Source organism: Platichthys flesus, chromosome 8 (assembly GCF_949316205.1).
Source record: "Platichthys flesus chromosome 8, fPlaFle2.1, whole genome shotgun sequence".
In the NCBI taxonomy this organism is placed as follows: Eukaryota; Metazoa; Chordata; class Actinopteri; order Pleuronectiformes; family Pleuronectidae; genus Platichthys; species Platichthys flesus.
Window position 1 is genome coordinate 8996496 of NC_084952.1, and position 22584 is coordinate 9019079.

The following is a 22584-nucleotide window of genomic DNA, read 5'->3' on the forward strand; positions in this document are numbered from 1 at the left end:
AAAGGATGAACTCAAAGACTGCTTGCTGAACCAGGAAATGTTCATATTTAGTTCTTCTCTAAAAGTGTGTAAAGATTATAAAATAGAGCAGGCGTTTGCCATTACTTGGAGTTAAGATTTAGTTGTAAAGTTTAGTTGGCAAGTTTGAGATAACATAACTGTTATGGTAAAAAAAGAATACAGATGCTTGTCTGGTGTTTCAGTAACTGAGACAGTATTTGTAACATGAATACAACAGAAAGCACAACCGCAACTCTGACATGAGGCACAAGTCTCAGCAAATTAAACAGTGGGAGCAGGTATTTTGAGGACAAATCAAAAGTTTTAATTACTGAAATCAGTGATCGCCATGATACTTTGAGAAAATAATGTAAACATTTTTTCCAAAGAAGCACACATTTATTTAGGACTTGATTATAATCTGTAAAATCAGTGGAAACCTGTTGTATCAGCACTGAGTGGCACAAGAGGCTGAATCCAGTCAAACATCAGCCCGACCCTGCAGAGAGGAAACCTTATTTCTGAATAAAGCACTCTTCAATTTTTATAATGTTGCACAGACAGGCTGCCAGCTCTCCTGTCAGCGTCCTCTGTGCTGCGGCCTGTCAGGCAGGAGTATAGGGCTTGTTTTGTTGACACGGAGAGGACCTGGTTTCTGGAATGTTCTCAGTTGAAGGTTTGGATCTGGGGTCTTCGGCACAAGGCTGGGGGCTGGTTTGCGAGCTGGAGGCACCACACTGTGCCTCTGAACTTCACTCAACCCCTCAAATTCCTCTTCCTGGGCAGGAAATTGAAATATTGCTCCGTATTGGCATACGGATGGTCATCTATCACGGGGGCCTTGCGAGGTGACGGGGGTAAGGGGAGACCCTCTGTAGATCAGAGATGGGCTGCTGGGCCCCGGGTTCAAAGGTAAAGAGGAGAGACCCGGGTGGGGAAAGAGGAGAGCGCTCTTGGCAAGAGTTGTCGCTCCGATCCACTTCCATCACCCATCACCACCCGGCCGATCACCTCAGTGTGCCCACCATGACTCCTCATCAGACAGGGGCAATCAGTCTCCTCCGGGCAGCTACAATAGAAATATGTGCCCTTGTTATGAACTTGATGTGTGAGAAGGGGCAGACGGAGTTCTTAAAGCAGCGAGGGGCTTGAAACTTAAACACAACCACAACCAATGAAGTCCAAACGGGCCACGAACTTGTTTCAAACAGAAAAAGAACTGGAAACGTGCATTTAGCCAAATTAAATAATTCTTTTAATAGAGTTTTAATTTTGGCAGCAACAGGTGTCCCAGCACTTTGTGTTCACTGCAGCTTTCAGAGGGCTCCATGTGCTCTGTTGCGATTTCATGTGCAGTATTTGCCAAAGGGATGATGCGACTTTCCACGTTGCATAATCGTGGCCGTAAACGCGCGCGGCGTAGCAGGAAATGAAACTCGCAGGCGCATCACGGGAGGGGGTGGGTGGTGGGATGATGTGGATGTGTCTGGTTATATAAAAGTAAAGGGCACGGTTGGAGTTATCCAGATGGGATGATGGCTGTCATTTCTTTTTTTTTTAAAGAGGAACGCGCATCTTGTGTGCGTCTGCACGACCCGGCTCCTGCGTGACCTCGTGAACTCGCCTGCAGCGTGACCTCGAGAGGCAGCCACCCTGACGGCTCCACGAAACACCCCTCCACATCCCTGGGCTCGGTTGTGCAGGCTGCTACCCAAGCAGGAAGTGACATCAACGGGTCCAAACTAAAAAAACATGTAGCAGGACGGGGCTGTCTGGGATGACCAGGACCGGTGGTTTGCGAGGGAAGGAGGATGCCACGCGCAAAGTGAGGGACGCGGGAGAGCGCCGCACACACACAGGCGAGCCAGACAGACGCACTGGAGGCTGAGTGAGTCGCCTGCCGACGGAGAGCCGTGGTGCCGTCACTTTCATTCATGCAAGTTCAGACGTGGTGCCATACTTTGCCCCCCCCCCGTCTGGAGCCGGTGACGCAGCGCCGAGCAGAGGGAGTGTGAGTGAACGAGGGGGGTCGGTGGAACTGGGACCAGGTCTGAATGGCAGGTGCGGGCGGGGAGTCAGATCCGCGCTGTGGGGTTCGCCCGTGCGTTCCCAGGGACGGGGTCGGTAATTAACAAAGCGGCGGTGAAGTTTAACCAAGTTGGACGTGTAATGCTGTGGGGGTGCGAGCGTCCTCTCAACATCATGTATGGCGTCTATTTTTACCCCCGCGCAGAGCGTGTGCGTGTCGTCCTCACCGGGGAGGCTCTGACAGACCCTGCCGTGCGTCCAGACGGGAAAGTGCTGCAGTCACGTGGTGTCTGCTCTAATCCTCCCTCAAGTCAGGTACAGCCTACTGCTGCGTTCAGAGGGAGGGGCCTGCTCCTCAATTAAACATGACCGTCATGTCTGTTGAAGGCTGGGACAAGAGTAAACACAATTAACAGAGAAACATTATAAAAATTATCAACAGGTTAGTGATGTCATGTTATAGTGACTTTTTTTTAGGGGAGTTTTACATCTGTCTTAATATATTCTCAATGCAAAAATAAAAAATGTTTTATTAATTAATAAATAAATGCTTGTTTCTCTATTTCTAGTGTCTTGATAAAAGAATTTCCCAGTTTAAATGTCTCGTCAATGAAAGATGGGTCATTTGATTTGAGGATGACAAAGAGCCTGCATCACAAGCAGGATAGGTCACAGTTTGCCTTACAAGTAATAATTATATATGATCACATACCGCTTTAAAGCTTTACTTAAACCGAGAAATCAATTTCTGTCCTGCAGCAAACTGGCAGCAGTGACATTTTCCTTCTTTTTCTCAGAATTTAGAATTTTGAATACCCATTTTAGACGTCAACACATCCATATATATCAGTTAATGCACTAAACTCCGGACAAGTTCCCGTTTAATGTGAAGCTGTGTGAGAGTGGAGCGGGACAACTCACAGTGAGCGAGTGGGCTTATGAATATCTAAGGATGAAAAGCAAGTGGCTGTAGAAGACAAACTTGGAAAGACAGTGAGATTTGAGAGCCTTCGGTGATATGATTTGATGGGTTTTAACCAAAAACATGTTTTAACGTCATGTCCTGCCTCCTGCGTGCAGCTTCCCCCCCCCCCCCCCCCCACCTGAATGATCTGTCGTAAACACGTCACCATCTCCCTCTGCGTTTCTTAAATGTGAAAAGCAAACTCTGGAAAATGTCCGTTCCCAGTTTTCCCAGATAACTTCTGTAGTTCACGCCTGAAAACGTTCCATTGATGTAAACCACTTGGCTTTTTTTTTAACTGTTCAGCCACATTCACGTTTTACAGTGGTGGCTGTACGGGTGTCGTCTTACACGACAACTGTGCTTCATTTCACGGAGTACTTATCACCGCTGACTCCAGTCTGAATGGAAAGGGGCACATAAAACTCAGGCTGTGAGAGCAGAGCACAAAACGAATGAGCACCGGGGCCACTTTGCCTTTAACATCGGTGAATCGTCCTGTTGTGGAGTCGGCGACGTCAAACAAAGTTGAAGAAACCACTGACGATGTTAAATTGGCTGAGAGCGTGTCTTCTGCATTGTGAAATAATGCATGAGCTGTACAGTGGCGCTGCTACTGTACACGTTTGGCACGTGTGTGCAGCAGCCTATGGGATTACTGGTGTGTATAGCTCACACCGCTGTTGCCTGCCTGTCTGGAGTGATAGCTTCATTATTCATGGTTGCGTGTAGACAGCGGTGCTTAATCTCTGGGTTGAACGGGGCAGCCTGTGACTCTGGAAACAAACGCTTGTGCTCGGTCAGCCCTATCTGGCCCTCGGAGAGGAGCGGCGGGGCACCGGAGAGAGGAAGGGCGGCCGGGTCGGGCCTCAGGGTGGCAACAGCAGCTAAAGGCCCGGCCCGTGGGGTTGTTTGAAGCAGCTTTGAGGCCTGGAGTAATTAGCCCGACTGGAGCAGGGAGCAGGGTCATATATTCTTTGTGGTGAAAGGGTCTAGCCGAGGGGTCTATTGGCACTCGACAGGTGCAGCGGGAGGAAGGCGTCAGGAGTTTAGAGAATCGAAACCAGAGATGAGGCCAAACGACAGCGTCTCCGGCTCCCTGGGGGTCAGATGCTCCCTCTCACTCCCGGAGGCTCCAGAGTGAGAGCCTCTTCCTGCCCTGACACTGTACACTGTGAATGTATGTGCAATATAGTGCGCGTGCGCACGGTTATCTTTGTGCGTGTTCGGGCATGTGCGCTCCAGTGAGTGTGTGAAGGAGGCACTTATTTGTGTGTGACATCGGGGTGCGGGGATCAGGGGGGCAGGTTTAGAGCTGTGTTAATGTCATGTCTTATTTTATCTGGCTCACGCTCGCACAAAGAACTTTAGGAACACTTTTTTGTTTGTGTCCACTAGTGTTACACAAGGCTACATGAGGAGCTTTGATCACTCAGCTGTGAACGCTGCGGTTGAAGCCGTGTTCTGTGTGTTTTTCGACATGTTTTTGATGCCAAGAGTTGTAGAACTGATTGAGCTGTGTAATTAAGTTGAGCAGTAAACTGGAATATTCTGGACTGTTAAGGGGACGCACATTAGTCGCTGCGCCCGGCCGTTAGAGGGAGGAAAGTCAGTGTTGCCGACCATGTCAAGTTTTTTTTCTCCTCACTTCCTGGCTGTTCTGCTTGAACTCAATAATCCTGGTTACAGCCATTACAAATCCTGCTGTCTTGAGTTGAGAGCCCAGACAGGAGACAGGCTCTGCAACTTGGTTTCATTTAGCATTCCTCTGGGCTTTACGGGCAGGTGTTTGACATTACTGGCAGGATATTTATTGGCAACTTTAAAGGCAACTTTTTTGCTTACCTCTCAATTAGGCACACACACACACACACATAACAACGTGTGTACTGTAGGTGCGAGTACAAGTTAGTACATGCAAACATACGTGCGTTAAAAACAACACACACACACACACACACACTCACGAGGATATTTCAACGCATGCGACAATCTCGGATTGACAGTGTGGATGCTTAGTCGAGCATATTCTCGCTGCTTTTCTCCGACCCCGTCACACACTTAATGCCTTTTTGAAGCACAGATCCACATCCCTGGAATCCACCCTTGACCCGTGACCGTCTCTATCTCTCTGTATGCACACCCCTTCCCCTCCGCCGTTTATGCCAGGTCAGTGTATGATGTGGGGCAGGAATAGGGTTGGAGGCACGGGTGGGATGTGTGGCCTGTAATTACCGAAGCTTAGCGAGGCCAGCGGTTGTGATGTGCAATTCTCAAATCAAGGTGCCGCCTGAAGACTCAGCCGGGCTCGCTGCTGCCCTCCGCTACTTGATTGCTGGCAGCTGGGGGAGCCATGTCAAGTGGCAGGCTGCGAAATGTGAAATCCCAGATAAAGCACAGAGCCCTAAAAAGCCATGAAGCTCCAGTAATGAGGAAAGTGATGGGGTTTTGGGGTTTGGGCATGCTTAGCAGGCAGCCACAGCCGACCGTAACTACCTCTCCCTCCTCTCGGTGTGTCTGTATGTGAGAGAGAGGGGCGAGGTGAAAGCGCTTGTATATTTGACTTTTCTAATCCTGGATTTATAAGGATTCCACCAAACTCCCAACAATGCAGAAGCGGTGGGAAGGTCGGCACGGCTCCGGATACACCCAACCTAAATCCTCCCGGGTCACCCTCAGACATAAATCATACACCTACAGTACATCCTGGCCATGCTGCTCATGTTTTCCCGGCACCAGCTCCTTTGAAATCCACGTTTAAACCACTGAAACGTCCCCTGCTCAAGAGCGGCCGAATAATTCCCAATATTAATGGCAGCAGTCCGATTCAGAACGATTCCGGAGCCGTTGTAGCAGTTAAACGCATTCCTAGTTTTGTGGAGGCCATTATTCCTGCTTCTTAATCACCCCCTCAGCTTTTATAACCTTCCCAAGACTTACTGTGTGGCTGGGTGTGGGGGGGGGGGGGGGGGGGACCACATGTGGGCAGAGACCAGGAAATAATGGCACCGCCAGGCCCTCCCCTTATCTAAACTATAACACCACTAATAACACACAGGACAACAACACTATGAATAATAGTTTTCTGTTATGGTGAATGTAGGTTCTTAAAGGATGTATTCAGTTATTTCCCGAAACAGATGGGCTCTGTGCTTTTTAACACAAGGAGGAAAATGTGCATTTGTTGGGAACCTGTTTTCAGTCAGGATTAGTACGTCGGTGCTAAAATCAGTATTGGTGCATGTGGAACTTATCTAAACTACAGTACACATGTTCCTGACAATAGTTTGGCTGTTATGGTCCATACACAACCCTAACCCTAATACTTTTACATTCAAATTACCAAATGACATCACTTGTCATCAAGAATTCTGTGAGATTTCTGTTTGAATCAAATTGTAAATTTCCTGCAGTAGGATTTTATCTATAAGACCTTCACGTTTGGCCTGTGGGTACTGAGACCAGGAGTTAGACCTCAGACCCTTAGTGGAAGATCGAGCTCTGTATCCCTGCTTCCATCCACCTCTCTCTCCCTACCTGCTCCCAGGTTTGTAGAGCAACACAGAAGATGGAGAGGTGTGATTAGGCCGACACAGATTCTTCTTATTATAACGGTTGTGTTGTTCTTTGTGGATCCGCCACTTAAGCTCCTCACTAAACAGCTTTTCAACGCTGTTGGCCTCTCGCCTCCAGCTTGTGTTTGACAGTATGTGTGAAGTGGCTCGTCTGGCTGATGGTGTAGTTACAGTTAAGTCAAACACCTGGGTGCTCAGACACCAAACACACCCACCGCACTGTGATGGGTGACACGCTGTCACGCCGGCCTTGATGGCATAATTTACCCAGGTCACAGCCATGCATGCTGTTTAGCGGGGGTGGGAGTGGGTGGTGCATAGGGAGCCATTGTTTACCCTTCGGCTGATGGCCCCCTGCCAGCAGTTACAGCAATTATCACCTTGGAGGAATGTGGGACTCTCGTGTTAAATTCCCTTTGACCCCCCTGTTGGAGGAGGTCGGGAGGTGGGCACTCTCCCCGGGGGACGGCACGCAGTCAGTGGGTGCAGGGTTTAGAGCTGTTTGTGTGGCGGTCCAGGGGGATCCTGTAGATCTCCATCCACAGCCCTGCGACCAACCACCATGCAGGCTGACCCCCCAACATGGCAAACATGATTTGCATTGTGTGTTTACAATGTAAATTGGTTTCTAAAGGTATTAATTTCACTCGGAGAAGCACCGAAGGTGGTCCGGCATCATAAAGGACACACAGGTTTGATTTATGATGCAGGGCTCTAGAAAAGAAATGCGGCAGAACTTTGATCTAACGCTCGAAATGCAACGTTTAGCATTAAATGTTCACAAAAATATTTTTGTTTTTTAAGGAATAGTTTGTGTCTCACTGTAACGTTGGGGTCCCTCAATTAACTCAACCGCTGGCACACTTTGAAGACCTCAGTGTTTGCTATTTGACTGTGTTTGTTTGTCTCAAGCTGCTTTTAGTACACAAGTGTAAATCGCAAGTTTACAAGTCGGCATTACTCACCATTAAAGGGCGGCTATTAATGTGCATGTGTGTGAGAGAGAGAGAGGCAAAAAAGAAAGGGAGAGAGAGAGAGGTTTAGAGTTAAGAGATGTGTTATTTCTGAAGCTCTTCCCTTTAGATGTGAACACGTGCACGTTCCATCCCCTTCATCTGTCTCTACCCTGTATCAAACGTTGGAAGAAAGTAGTCGAAGAAAAATACCATCATGTGAGCTGTAGGGATTGAAGATGCTATGGAAATCGATTACATTTGGGATCTCTATTTTCTGACCGTGATTGATGCTCCGAGCTTATGCAATTTAATTTTTCTCCTCTCCGGGCTCTCTATAATGGCTGTGTGCAGAACGTGGTGCTGTGTCCAGCTATCAGGCTGAGGTAAGATACCACAATCGTGAGCTCGACTGCGGCTCGGTCGCCTTTAGATGCAGCGTGGTGATAATATACTGGCACAGTTTCCACAGTGTCGTAATGGCTTCACGTCAGTGGGGGAAGCAAGAGTCCTTCTGAAACGTCTTGCTGGTTTTAACCTCAGTTACCCCGGGACCAGCGACTGGGCCCTGTCCCGAGTCGTCTGCATTAAGCTGTGCATTGATTAACTCCAACTGGAGGGCGGCCACCCTTGAAATGATGAGGCCTTTACACGTTGTGACAAACCAAAGTATCCCCGCAGTGTCATTAGATCAGCTCGCCACTTCCAATTAGCGGTCATCCCGGACCCCTCTCCACCTTGCTGGCGGGACGGAGGGAGCTGCAGCGGGTCAGGTTAGCAGCCGGCTCCTCTCCCAGAGGTCCGACACTCTCATCAATTATTTATCCACACACAGGCAGACAAAACACAACACACCCGTCCCGTAGCAGGACCAGCAGCTGCCAGTTAGAGGAGGCTATGGAGGAGTCGGGCTGCTGTGAGGCGGTATAGATAAAAAGGGGAGGGACCCTCTCACACACGGGGCGAGGCGCCATCACCACATCATCTGCACCTCCTCGTCTGGAGTTCAACTTCTTCAGAGTTGTCATGGCGACATCATTTACTCCTCCAGAGGGGCTTTTTCTTCTCTGTTTCAAATTGCAGTATAATGTTGGTGGTGGTAAAAGGGAAGGGGTGTGGGGTGTGTGTTTGTGTGTGTGTGTGTGGGGGGGGGTTATGATGTACTGAACATCCTTTGATCTGAGTTTGTATGCTAATGAGTCTGGTCTTATGTATGCACTGCAAAGCATCTCTTTGCCTTTGTTAATGTCGATGTTGTTTATGTGTGCATTTACCCTTCAGACAGGATTGTGTCATGTTTGTGTCATTTGCTCGACCCTCATTCCAGAGATGATTGCAGCAGTCGTGAGGTTGCTCTCTGTTCGCCTGTGTTCTCGCGTTGCAGACTTCTGTCTCCCTGCAGCACACTCGCCGCACCCGCAGCACTCATCCACGAGCAACACACTCAGTCACACGCTCTCTCGCATGACTACACAAATGCACAAACGGGACCTCAGCCTTGCCTGGCTCACGCACACCAAACACACTCGCTTACTCACCCTGGAACAATCATGGTAGTAAAACCAGAGAGGAAGAGTGAGAGAGGATGAGACTGGGAAGGGCGGTTATTAAACACTGTCCTCATGACCCGGTCATGAGGACAAGCCATCGTTCTCATGAAGCTCATGAAGCAACGCCGATGTACGAAGTTTAAGTTGCAGCAGTTTCTTGTTGAAAGTGAAAACTTTTTGTATTTTTACATGGAAATTCTTTTCTACTCATATGTTTTGTATGACTAATAAAAAGAGAAAATCTTAATATCTTGTTCCAGATGTGCAATGCCACTGTTACAGCTTTAGTGGCTGGATACATGCTGAAGAGTTCAACATCATGTCTTCTGAAGGATATGACAGATGTGTCCTGGAGTGTGTTTTTTCTGCTACACTCACTTTTCTCCCTGGGTGTGTAAGTCCCCTACTTGCTGTGTGTGTGTGTGTGTGTGTGTGAGTGTATGTGTGTGTGTGTGTGTGCTCTCTCTCCCCCTGGTCCGCTGCTTTGGCACAAAAAGGAAGACCCGGCCGCCCCATCCTTTGTTTTGTGTCTTGTCGGAAACTAGCAGCAAATTGTGGCTCAATGAGGCGTTGCTGTTTTGTATGGTCTGATAAAGTGCAAACGAAACCGTCTGGGCCGCACTGGCCTGCTGCAGTGTTTTCCATTGTAGCGCAGCCCTTGAATGTAGGTCTGTGTGATGGTTGGTTAGTGTTGAACATTAGGTGATGGGGCAGGGGGGCGTCCGGGGGTTGGGACCATTCATACAGTTTTAAGATGTCGCCCCGTGTTTGGAGCTCCTGTCCGCTGTGTTTAATTGTGATGAGAGATGATTAGCGCTCCTCTGAAGACTGGAGGAGAGTTGTCTGTCTCGCTCGCTTTCAGGGGGTTTTCAAAAGTCCCAATATTGAAGAGTCCTCAGATAGCGCCGACATGACACACTTTTCAAAGTGATCAGAGCAGGGCATATGCGTGTGGGTGGGTTGATGTGCATGTGGGGGATATGCCAGTTTTTACTTCAATGCATTCAACCAACACCTGCAGTAACTACTTATGTTGGAAATGAAAGGAATGACTCACAGAATATCTTCACTTGCTGACGGTGTTACCCTCAAGCCGAGCCGGAAGCAAACAAACCACGTTCACGTGATCTTAAGAGTTTATTTGATCGACTATTGAAACATTTCCAAGCAGTGAAGTATGGAAATATTGTTAAATAATAAGCACATGTCAAGAGATATGTTGTGAATTGGATAACATACTTACACACATACTCGCACTTTACCTATTTTTGTATATTTACTGTTGCAAAATGTGATTTTCTGCTTTTTTTTATAAAGAATAAAATCAAGTTGGTTCATTTTCCTGGAGTTGACAACACAGGTGCGTTTCTATATCACAAACACAGAAAATCATAAACATTTGAAAGGAGGTGGCTTTTGCAGACAACGTGTTCAGCATCACTCTCTGGCTTGGTTTATATATATCAATGCACAGCGAACAGGACGGCGTGAAGATCCAGATCAGGTTCAACAAGTCAAGCAAAACAAAACACACATAGCTAGAGATGGACAAAGAAGGAGGCTCTTGGGTGTTGGGGTAATTATCTGCCAGGGTGCAGGAGTAGGAGTGTGAGTCAGTGTGTTATGTGCGCACGTCTGTCGGTGCACATGGGAGGGTGGCGCTGTCTGAACATCCTGTCCTTAGTCCGGATGCTGTGCCCCCCCCCCCCCCCGAACAAGATATCAGCTCCTATATGCTTCTTCATGCTTGTGTGGTGTGTACATGCCCTCCCAGCCCCCCCCCCCCCCCACACACACACACACATACACGCACATGCACCTCTTCCATACACCCCAAAGGGAGTCTCAGAGGGAGGGGTGTGGCCGGAGGAAGAGGCTGAGGAGCCATCTTTGACATGGGGCATGGGGCCCGACGACACAAAGACCCGTTCCCTGCTCCTCCATGTGGAAAATGGCAGGGGAGCGAGAGGAGGAGGGGAAGGGGGCGAGCAAAGAAAAAAAAAAAAAAGTGGAAGAAAGAGGAGGAGGGAGCCACAATTAGTGGGATCTGCTAATCACCAGGGCAACACTCATTTAATTGACATGTGAAATTTGAATTCATCTAACAAGTCGATAGGCAGCACAATGGACCAGTCATCTGAGGACCGCTGGTGGAAGCCAAGGAGGGGAAGCGACAGCTCAGGGCTGAGGCCAAGGTCTTTGTTAGAAGTATAAGTGTTGTTGGGTGGGAAGGTTGTCCACCAGGAGATTATAACCCATTATGCCTTTGACCCTTTTGGATAAGTAACTCCACGACTGCCCCCTCAGACCGACACACACATGCACCCACACGTAACATGGCAAGGGCTGTTTATGTATGTTCTTGTTTTTCTTTCCAGCAGAAGGCAGAGTGAGTAAACAACATTTTTAGGACCACAATAAACCCGACCCTCATAATGCGAATGGCTCGGAAGAGAAAAAAAATAATACCAACGCGGGAGGGAAGGGGGAAAAACTGCAGTGTGTCCGCTCCGGCTTTTTTCAGAAATCAATAAGCTATTTAAAGTCATCAGAAAGCAGCACCACTGTCCTCCAGCTGCTGCAGGAAGTAAAACGCTGGCCCACTAACTCTCACTGCCACCGGGAGGAGAGACACAGAGTAGATGCAAGTTTATTCACTTTTCATTTATTCAGGATATTATAGAAAAAACTGTGTACTTTAGGGTTGTAGTTTGCAGGGAAGTACTTTCAGCCTGTACTTAGCAACAAATACCTGTAGAACTATTGATATCTGTAGGTTGACTTCATGTTTAGTGCTGATAAAGAATAGAGTTGAAGAAATGCTGGGATGATATTGTGACCACCGTGAGCATAGTTTGAAAATAAACATGTTGGCTTGGTCATTGTCAGTTTGTTTCCATGCATACGGGCGATGCACCCCAGGAAAAGGTGCATTTGAATGTTTGACACACTCGACAGTCCCTGTATGTAGTCACGTTCGATGGATTCAGATTTTTATTTGGATGAAGGGGAAATGTTGAAAGATGAAAATTAACTCAATGATAAAGAAAGAGAAAAAAGGATCTGACCCCTAATCAAGACCCACATGTCAGATCCTTCCACCAGGTTTAGTAGAAATCCATAAAGTTGTGTTTGTCTAATCTTGCTAAATAAGATTTATAAATCAACCAACAAACTCAATTGTAAATATAACCCAATAAAAATCTTTAAAGAAAAGATTTGTGTGTAGTTGATTAAAACTAGCTTCAGAACACCTAATCACAAAAAAGAAACATGTGCAGACCAGAGGACTTTATATAAATATATCTGTATCTAATATTATACATTATTAAAGTAGCGTGATCAGAGCAACTACTCCCAAAATAGGAGCTTTTTCTCAAAATCAATCTCAACCTCCCCTCCATTTTTACCCCATTTGGTTTATTCCACCAGTAACACTTCCCTTAAAAGAGGTCAGAATAGGCCAGCCCAGGTTTGTCACTTCCTGGTTCGAAGTGTGCTTGATGCAGGTGAGAAAATCAAACACAAACATTTGTTTAATGGAAAACCTCGGCTCGGTTTGATTTGTCCGGGAAAAGCTAAATCTAAAGCATCATGTAAACAATTCACAACAAAGTTTAACCACAGAACTCAAACTGGAGCCATTAATAAACAAAACATTCAAACTGGACTGTGTTTTTTTTTATGCAGCTTAAAGTTCAGACAACTCGACTAAATTGTTTTGTTTTTCGTCTACGTTCTTGTTAAAGAAAATAAAGTAGTAATGGCTGAGATCCTGGAACTTGGCAGCATTGAAAAGAAGAGGTTTTAAGTTTTTACTTTTGAACAACCCTCCATTTTAGCTTAATGCTAAATTGTTTACTGTACTCACGCCACTTGAGCTCCCATCGTTTTCCTGTGCAAAGATTAAATTGCTGCTGCCATTTTGGTCCCTCTCACTCGCAGATTTACCTCCAGACAAAGTGGTTTAGATAATCTGGTTAAACTGTTGGTTCGTTTCCATGCTGTCATCTAATCATGTAACCCCTTTGCCGTGCTTCCAAAGCAGCCGTCACTTTGGGACACGCGATAGATTTGCCAAAACTCCATGAATCACAGTCGAATGGCACAAAAACAAGTTTTAGATTAAACTAATGCTGATTTTCTTTTCTCTTCAGTGGCCTCCCTGGTCTGGGTGGAGCTGACGGAGAGCTGCAGCCCCGGACGGCATCAAACCGGCCGCTCGTACCTCTGGTGAGTCCCATTCACTTCAGAACACTGTAAAAAAGTGCACAGCATCACAGATTCCAGCTTCCTCATTTCCCCCGTCAAGCCACCAATCGCTGCTTAATCTGCCCATTCTGTAAAATATATATTTGCTTTGGGACATTTGAATGAGCTCCACATCACCATCCCGACGTGCTTGTGTGTATTTGATCCGTCGCTCTGCGGACGTGCCCGTTGTCAGTGGTGACTTTGTAGAAGTGGCAGCGAGTCAGAGGAGTCTCTGGATACTCCCAAGTCTCTCAGCCAGAGTGTAATCCTCTTCCTTTATCTCTGCGGCTGATCTGGGCCAAAGTGCTGGTGTGTGTGAGAATGATTCAATGGCTGCTTACTCTTCTGTCGACGAGACTCTCGTTCCCTCTTCCTCACCCGCCGCCTCGCTCTTCTTCTCTAATTCTCATGTGCACGTCCTCTCACAGAATGACCCGCGTTCTTTCATTGTGCACCCTCATCTGTTCGGTGTGTGGGCCACACTGATCGCTGACATGATGCTCCTGTCCTTTTTTTCTTCTTCCCTGATAGAAGATAATCTCTATCACACACTGGCACACACAGACCCCACCTTGCACTACACACCAGACATTCAACTTGGATTATGTCCAAGAATCACAGCTGGATTGGCGTGCGTGTGTGCGTGTGCGTATGTGTGTGTGTGTACATGCTGTAGACATGTGTGTTTCCAGTGGGGGTGGTGAGTGGGCTTCATCTGGGGCATCCGATTGGCCCGCTGGCACGGGAGCCAGGCAAGATGCTGATTGGATAGATGCATGGAGAGTAGCGTGCAGGTTTGTATGTGTGCCATGCTGCTCTGCCTCCCAGAGCGCTGGCCAATAGCTCTGCATATTGGATGCATTACAGATTAGAGCCAATGTAACTGTGTGCAGATCAAATGTGTGTGTCTGCATGTGTGTTTGTGTGTGTGAGAGAGAGAGAGAGAGTGTGTGTGTGTGTCTGCGCTGCTCAACTGAGCAAGAGCACTTTTATCCTGTATGAACAAATCTGCACTGTTTCCATTCAGCGAAGTGATCACGAAATGCATTTGCCTCTGCCAGACTAGTCATTAATTATTAACGGCAGATTTGACTTGACATTCCAGATCGATGCAGCAGCCACTCACCATTACAACGCTAAGACTGCTCTTAAATTCGTTTTTCAATCAAAACCCTGAGGATGAGAATGATGACAATTACCGCACGATTCACCGAAGGGGGCGTGAGCCGCCCGAGCACAGAATTTATTTTACCGGTGGAGCAATCCCATGAGATCAGATTCAAGGATGCAGGATTTTCAGCCATGCTTGAAATCCACCGAAACTGGATTTGAAAAATGTGGGTTTAACATCGTGAAGACTGAAAATCATATAGATGATTCCAGAATTATAGCTGCTCATGTGTTGTAGTTTTGACAGCTTTGTCTGAACTATACAATAAGTTAATATTACAATATTTGCATAATGTTTCCATCTGCATTTCCTAGATAGTTGGCAGGATCATGCAAAAACTGCTGAATGAATTTTTTTTTTTTGAATCACCAATTTGTAAGGGAACAACTCATGGATCTCGAGGAGAAGAAACCCTGTGGCACACTTATGGGTTTGATATCTTTGAGTGTGTGTAATTTGGTGCCGTTTATTTTAATTTAAGGAGACTGTTGAGCCTTGGTGGAGGGAAGTGCTCTACTGAGTTCCATTCTAGTTACTAAATTACTTCAGGATCATTGTTGAAATGAACGCTTATTCAGCCAAAGAAAACTACAATTCTGATGAATCTAGGTACTTCGTAAAAAGCGTTTTTTACTCGAAAGGATCAGGTTGTGTATTTTTCAGAGTTGTTCGGTTTTTTCCTCCTCTGTTGTGTTCTCTCCATCCGTGACCTTTTCATCCTGACAACGGAGGAAGCGGCCGAGTGAGGAGGAGGAGAAGGCTCAGGGTGTAAAAAGACGAGAGGGGAAAGTAAGTATAGCACACAGAGAGAAGACGTGAAGTGTTTCTAAACAGTAGCTTAGATACTCCTCTCCCTGACAGTGTCGGGCCAATTAGAGGTCCCGACTCTGTCATTACACATGTCAACATCATCCAGTGTAAGTGATGGAAGCACAGGGCCAAACCACCAGGGTCGATCACACATGAGGCGCTGACATGTGTTTAAAAAACATCAACAAAATGTGGCCGCACATGCACAAACACCGCACATATGACACACACACACACACACACACACACACACACTGCTAAAACATGGCATCACTTTCAACCCCTCGGCCGGCTCTCCTCTGGCTACCTCTTAAAAAAAAAAAAGAGAGATTCACCTGGCTGGTGTCTCAATCTTCTCCGGCGCTTAGCGTAGCTTAGACCAACCATCTGGCTCAGCAGCTCTCATTCCCTCTCACCCTCTTTACCAACTCTCACTCGCTCTTAGTCTTTTTAAAGCGTGTCAGCAGTTACCCTAACGTGGCTGAGTGTCCCTGGGCCTCTTGGTTAGTGGGTGCTGTGTTTCTCTCTCTCTGTGTGTGTGTGTGTGTGTGTGTGTGTGTGTGTGTGTGTGTGTGTGTGTGTGTGTGTGTGTGTGTGTGTGTGTGTGTGTGTGTGTGTGTGTGTGTGTGTGTGTGTGTGTGTGTGTGTGTGTGTGTGTGTGTGTGTGTGTGTGTGTGTGTGTGTGTGTGTGTGTGTGTGTGTGTGTGTGTGTGTGTGTGTGTGTGTGTTCGTGCGCATTTGTGTGTGTGTGCGCTTCACAGATGGCAACAGGAGGGGAGGGAGAGTTGGAGGGGGTGATGGAGAGAGCTGTCTGAGGCTCCAGCAGCTCTCGTGTCTCTCAGGCAATGGCGGTCTGTCTGCGGGCATCTGCACTGGCAGCGCCCCCCCAACATACCCCCCCCCCCCTTCTCCATCCTCCGTCGGCAACAAACGGCCACGCGGAGCAGTTACCTGACTCCCCTTGACCTCAGATGAGTCACTTCACCACCAGCCATTCTCCGTTTGCCAAAGTGGATCATTTTGTCGATAGATGATTCGAGGTGAATTGTACTTTGTGGTTTTATTGGTTGGAGAAAAGGCTTCGTGGAGAGTGTGGCTACAAGCGGCCCACGATGGAGTTTCTGGGGCTACATCCGTATGAATGTGTTTTTGAAAACGTCATCGATCCACACCAGCGTTTTGTCTCTATGTTTAACAGGACTGAAACGCACATCAGGTGACCACTTGTGCACACTGGACACGTGCCTGGCAGCATATTCAACCCACTGGACACAGGAATTGTCTTAAGTAGCCTCTCTCCTACACTTGTGAGCACATTGTAACATGCAGAATCTAAATGTACAACAGCTGTTTGCAAAGACAACAGTGTCAGCAACGCTTGTAATTGATCATCCGTGTTTCACTGTCCAGGAGTTCTCAAACTAAAATGGAGCTTCCCAACTCCTCCTGGTTTAGCGGCTCTGAAACTCCAGAGTAGTGTGGATGAATTGAGTTGATGAGTGTGAGCACTTGTCCGTGTGCACATCTGCATTAGTGCGTGCGCACACAGACCCTGGCGTGTGGTGTCAGCCGGGTCGGCAGCGACTGAGCGTCTCTGATTGGCGGCCGGTCGCAGGGTTTGTGTTGCTCTGTGGAACTTTGAAGATGATTAGATGAGTTGTGTTTGTAGTGGGGGCCCTGTGTGATTGCTTCGCTCTGTCTGCTGCGGCCTTATTGATCACAGCAGAGCAGCAGCCAACAGTGTGTTTAACGACATGGCTCCTCAGTATTGGCAGATGGGTCAAGATCCTTCTTTTTCTGCCCCTTATTTCTCTTTGAACTTGTAGCTTTAAGTGTCTCTCACATTTCTCCTATCCACTTGCTCCTCTAGTCAGACACAAAGAAGCCGCTTGATGTGGGATTTTTCTACAGGAATGTGTCATGTAATATTTAGTTCGTTTTTTTTTTTTCAAATTCAACATTTACGCCCGAGCAAACTCTTCGGTTCTTTGAAATGTGTTCTTGACCTCTTTGTGTCCAGGTGGCACCTGCGCTAAGACGAGAAAGGACCGGAGAGTTTACCTGTTTCACTGCTGAAGCTCAAGAAACAGGAGTTGTTCTTTTTCTTTTTGTTTCGGCCGATAGATAGAGAGAAAGAGAGGGAGAGGGAGAGAGAGAGGGGAGGGCTAACGTTTGGTTCTGGGATTTTTCTGAATACATTAAAACGCACCACAAACCACTAAGCACACACACAATAATTTATGCAGACATTCTCTTTGAGTCGCACCGTTCCGATTGGCTCACACACTGCAGTGTGTACCGCGTGTACGTGCCGCCACAGTTGACACATCTGTTCCTGAGGCTCGTGGAGGTTTGGGCGCTGGAGGTGTTGGTATGCGCTGATTAGCGCGAGGCCTGTCTTTATCCAAACCGCCGGGTTTCCTACTGGGCTTCCATTAAAACTGTTTGCTAAGGAGTCTGTTGCCATGGTTTTCCTGCCATGTTCCAATCAGTCTTTGACCACTCAGCTTTATTTATTCCTCCAAAAAAAGCCGGTGCCGTCTGCATCAACCAACTGTTGTACCCCCTCAGACCAGCTGAATCATGCATATCGTGGATTTTATTCATCTGCAGGACAGAGGGCTTGGATGATGATGGGAGTCTGATTGGACGAGCTCGAGAGAGAGAGAGAGAGAGACAGCCCTAACAAGCTGACACCTTTGGCTCATGGGTGGGTTTGAATACGGAGGCTTTGATGAGAAGGAAGAGATCACTATCATAATAACCTAATAACTCTGTGTTCCGTGTGTGAGCCGGGCGTCTAGTTAGAAACACATGCTATAGCCCTGGTTTTTGATCTCCCCTTAAAACGCCATTTCCCCCCCAAAAACCCATAATGACACCCCTGGGCAAGATGCGATAAAAGTGAGATAAGATAAGACAGGTTTTTTACAACCAGAATTATCTTTCCTGTGATCCTTCTTGTCCTTTCTCTTTCGGTCTTTCATCCTTACAACGCCCCCCCCCCCCCCCCCCCCCCCCCCCCCTCTCTGTGTCCCTCTCCGTATTTTCTCTGCTTTAATAACGAGGGGGAAAAAAAGGCCTTTCATAGGTTGTACCCAGCGACAGCATAGCAGGAGAGGCATGAAGCAGCGCGCCGAGGTCAGGCCACACTTGGAGAGCGACTGATGCTCAGTGTGTCGGCGAGGGCAGGGGTCTGTCCTCCCATAGGCTGCAGGCTGCATCTGTAGTGGTTAACAGTCTCGTAAGCTGTTTATTTCGACCCTTTGCACCTCTCTGAACAGGAAGCCGTATCCCTCAATTGGATTACAGCTAATTAAATACTACACACGTGTAGAGTCAACACACGGAGGTGTCACACATTCCCGTCCCTTGCCTCTGTCTTGCAACTCCCCCCCCCCCCCCCCCCCCACACACACTTTGAGTTTTTTTTTCCATTTTCGTTTTGATTTAAACGTTCTGCTCGAGTGTGATGAATTTTGAAGCGTTTAGCCCACTTCTACAGGAATTCTCTGAGCCGACAGGTCCGTCTTCTAGTCTCTGTTTCTCTTTGTCTCCATAAAGACTGAACATTTGGATCGTGGCCGAGTTGGGGAACAGAATGTAAAATGCTGGTTGTGGCTCACAGATTTGAAAAATGATAAGTGACCCGTCGTATGTAGCCCAACATAGGGAACTCATTTTAAAGGATTAATGCAACATTTTGGAAAAAGTTCATATTTGCTTTAATTGCTGAGATAAATGACAAGATCCCAGAAACCTTCACAATGTGGCTTGTTGAGAAACATGCCGATCTAAGGGACGTACCTTTCCTTTCACCCCTTATATTTTTTATTTCTTCACTGACATTGCATCCTTTGGTGCAAACTGTGGATCCATCTGTTGCACTTCACTCACCTACGAACTTGCATTTGGGTCCATATTCGATTTCTCACGCAAGGCTCGAGAGGAAAGTGCAAAAGCATATCGACCCATAATGTTCAACTATCTCAACTACTGTGAAGTTTATCTCAATGTACCCTCTATAGTAGGATGTGTATCATAAGATGATACCTGAGATCCAAACTTTTAATAATTGGGGTTATCTACTTTTATTTTGGTGACCGTCTGTGTCCAGGCAAATTATTTATTTGTTATTGACCCCCCCCCCCCCGCCTTTCCCAGCCCCTCTACCTCACATCTCAGCCTTTCGTTGGCCAGTCTGCAGCGACACAAGGCGACGTGCGACTGTTTGCAGAGTGTAAAGATGCTCATTGGGCAATTAATGGCCACCAAAAGGGAACCATTAGTGACGTGTGAACTTGCGATACCTTTGGCTTGGTGCGAGTGCAGCTCGGAAAAGAAAAACAAACTTGGAATTTAAATTGCACCGTGCAAACGCAGTGTGCTCAGACGTAAAGCACCATTGGTCCCCGTGTCTGTGTTTGTTTCGATGACTGTATTCATCCGCTGAGTGAGAGCAGCTGATGGTGCTAACTGTCGCAGTGCAACCTACTGTCTGACAGTCGGGGCTTTAAAACTTACAAGGTAAAATGCACTACATTTCAAAATGGAAGTTGTGTAGTCTCCAGTGTTCCTGCAGCTCACTTTCTCTGTTTTTGCTGTCTACTAATGCTCCTGTATCATCCATCATTCCATCAGTCAGCCAACCCATGTGTTTACTGTCATGACATCTACTCCTCGAGTCTTATAAAAGGAAAAGTGTGACGATAGCAAAGAGGTGAAATGACTTTAACAATCTGTTTTCCCTGGAAACAGGGACCTTCCACTTGTGAATGTCTGAGCTCCTGTGTGGTAACACCATGCATGTGGTTGTTATTGTGGTTCAAGTGTTATAGGAAGAACAAAAAAGGCCTGAGTGAATTGAGGCGAGTGATGTTGGGATCTACTGGGAGAACCCACAGGAACTGCAAGGATTCTGAGAGCTGTGCCACACACACACACACATACACACACACACACACACACACACACACACACACACAAACCCAAATGGCCATGGGATTTCACAAACCTCCTCACACACATAGTTACACCCTCATATAAAAAAACCTTTGTGAGTCTCGGGAGAGTTGTTTTCTTTTTTTAGGTTATCAAATCCCTTTATTTCCATTGCTATAACGGGGTGTGTGCGTTCGTGTACACGTTTAATCTTCTATAATCAAAGGCATATATGCTACGATACTACTGCCCTACATCTCCGTGCTGAGGTAGAGACCCATCAAGGGGAAACATCCTAATTAACAATGCTGCAATTCTCGTTGACATCTCCATCTTTGACAATATCTCTTCAACTCGCAGCATCCTCACCTCAAAAGCCTCCACTCAACAGGGAACGCGGGGGGGGGGGACGCGGCGGCGGGGGTCACGTGTGTTCTTTGCTGCGAGGAAAACACAGAACACTGATCTAGACAGGAGTCGTTTTACTGCAAATAGGACAGTAAGAGGGGGAGAGACACGCAGGCAGGCAGGTTGCCATGAAAGGGGAAAATACACACAGATGGCCTTGACAGACTGACAGACAGAGGATAAGAAAAGAGTATAGGCTAATGAAGAGGCAGACACAAAGATGTATACATACAGGATGTATACATGTACACGCAGATCCCTGCTCCGTGGTGTGAGCACAGCTGTGTTTCCATACGAATCCGCAGATGATTCTGCATCTGTAATCAGACAGATTACAACTGTGTGTTGGACCTCTGGCAGCTTGATGTTAAATCTCTGCCGAACACACTCACCCAGCTCTGATATGAGGCGCCCGTCATGATCGGAATAATCTGCTATTTATTCTTTTAATGCATTTTTATAATCCACGAATGAATTTGTCAATTACAGAGCAAAAAAAAAATCACAAACAACTGCGACTTCAAGCTTCCTGGAATTTGAGAATTTGCTTTGTAAATTGATTATTTAGTTGGTGAGATCCAGTGAAGCCCCCTCGGCTCTGGTTTGTTATTATTGGTGACATTTAGAGATTTTGTTTTGTGGGGCTTGAATTAATATTAAAATATTGGCGCAAAACAACATCCAGTTGCTTCAGTGAGTTGGTTGTAGTTTCATATAGATGCAGGTTGGCGGCAGCAGGTGGGCCCCTGTTTATAGTGGCTGATGTTCTGTCAGGGTTGGAGGATGGGGGGGGGGGGGGGGGATGCTTGGCTGGATCCTGCTGGGTCTTTTGTCACCCCTGCTAATTGAGTGATCCTGGTGACCCCGTCATCGCTGCCCCTGGTAACACGTCAGCAGGAGCCGCCGCCGCCGCCTTCCACTTAAAGTCATAACTAGACCTCTCGCTCTGTGATGGGCGCATCAGAACATCGATGGTTGAAATGATAGAAGGTTAGATGCTAGGTAAAGGCTGGGTGCGCTGGCCGTGGCGTAGCGAGGACCCGAGGTTAATTGCAGTTCAGTTGCTCAGCACCGACGCTGTTACCATCTCAGCTTTGTCTCGGCCGCGGGGCTGACGGAGCCGGAATTGATTTGAAACCACAGGCACTTTGAGGCACATTGAATAAAAGCATCCAGCGACTGGCCTGTGGCCCACGAAAGGGTGTGTGGATGCGTGCGGGGAGAAATAAACACGTTATTGTTTCTTGGAGGGGGTTTTCGTTTGCTTCAGGTACGCAGGGCTTTACTACGAGGATGAAGCGACGGAGGAGACGAAAGAGCGTTTCACAATTAGTATGCCGGGAACATATGAGAATAACACTTGACAGATGCTCACAGGGTGATATCATGCCCCCATCTTATGATTTTATGCTATAACAGCTGCACTTGTACATCTCACTCAGTGGCGACAGTCATAGCATGCCAAGTCTTCAAAAAAAAAAAAAGAAAAGAAGAAGAAATCGCTCATATTTCAATGCGTGTCTTCGGAATCTCTTTTAGCGAACATGTGACACTTTTCACATAAGTGTTTTTGTGTTAACAAAATGGAAATCTTAAATTTGATCAGCTAATTGCAGCTTGTAGGCCGTCGCTAGGCAACCTAATGACAGGAGACAGCGGGGAGTCAAGAATCTAACCTTTGGCTGGATAGAGCCAAGAGGTGACATTTGGATTTCCTTCATATCAGCCTCTATTGATGCACTTGGTCCTGGCGGTGGCTGTGTTGCTATATTCAGTTCACATTGTGTAAAATGTGTGATTTAAAATGGCTGCATGCTAAAGAAATACAACGCAATTTAAACCTCGGCGAGGAAATGTAAAGCTGTCACTCAGTGTCAGGAAGCTTTAACAAGCGAAATGACATTTATTTGTGGATGTGCATGAGTCACTC

General features: G+C 47.1%; 1 long non-coding RNA gene across 4 annotated transcripts in view; it reads left to right on the top strand.

Annotated features, from left to right (window-relative positions):
• Positions 1–1600: 1600 nt before the first annotated feature.
• Positions 1601–22584, top strand: part of LOC133958330 (uncharacterized) — an 80287-nt gene continuing 59303 nt past the window's right edge. For 2 of the 4 annotated variants that reach the window (XR_009921671.1, XR_009921673.1), the window contains exons 1-2: positions 1601–1888; positions 13228–13303. This is a non-coding gene — a long non-coding RNA (uncharacterized LOC133958330). Of the gene's footprint in view, positions 1889–12543; positions 12580–13227; positions 13304–22584 lie in introns of those variants that run through there. The other 2 variants (XR_009921672.1, XR_009921674.1) reach the window with 2 other exon arrangements.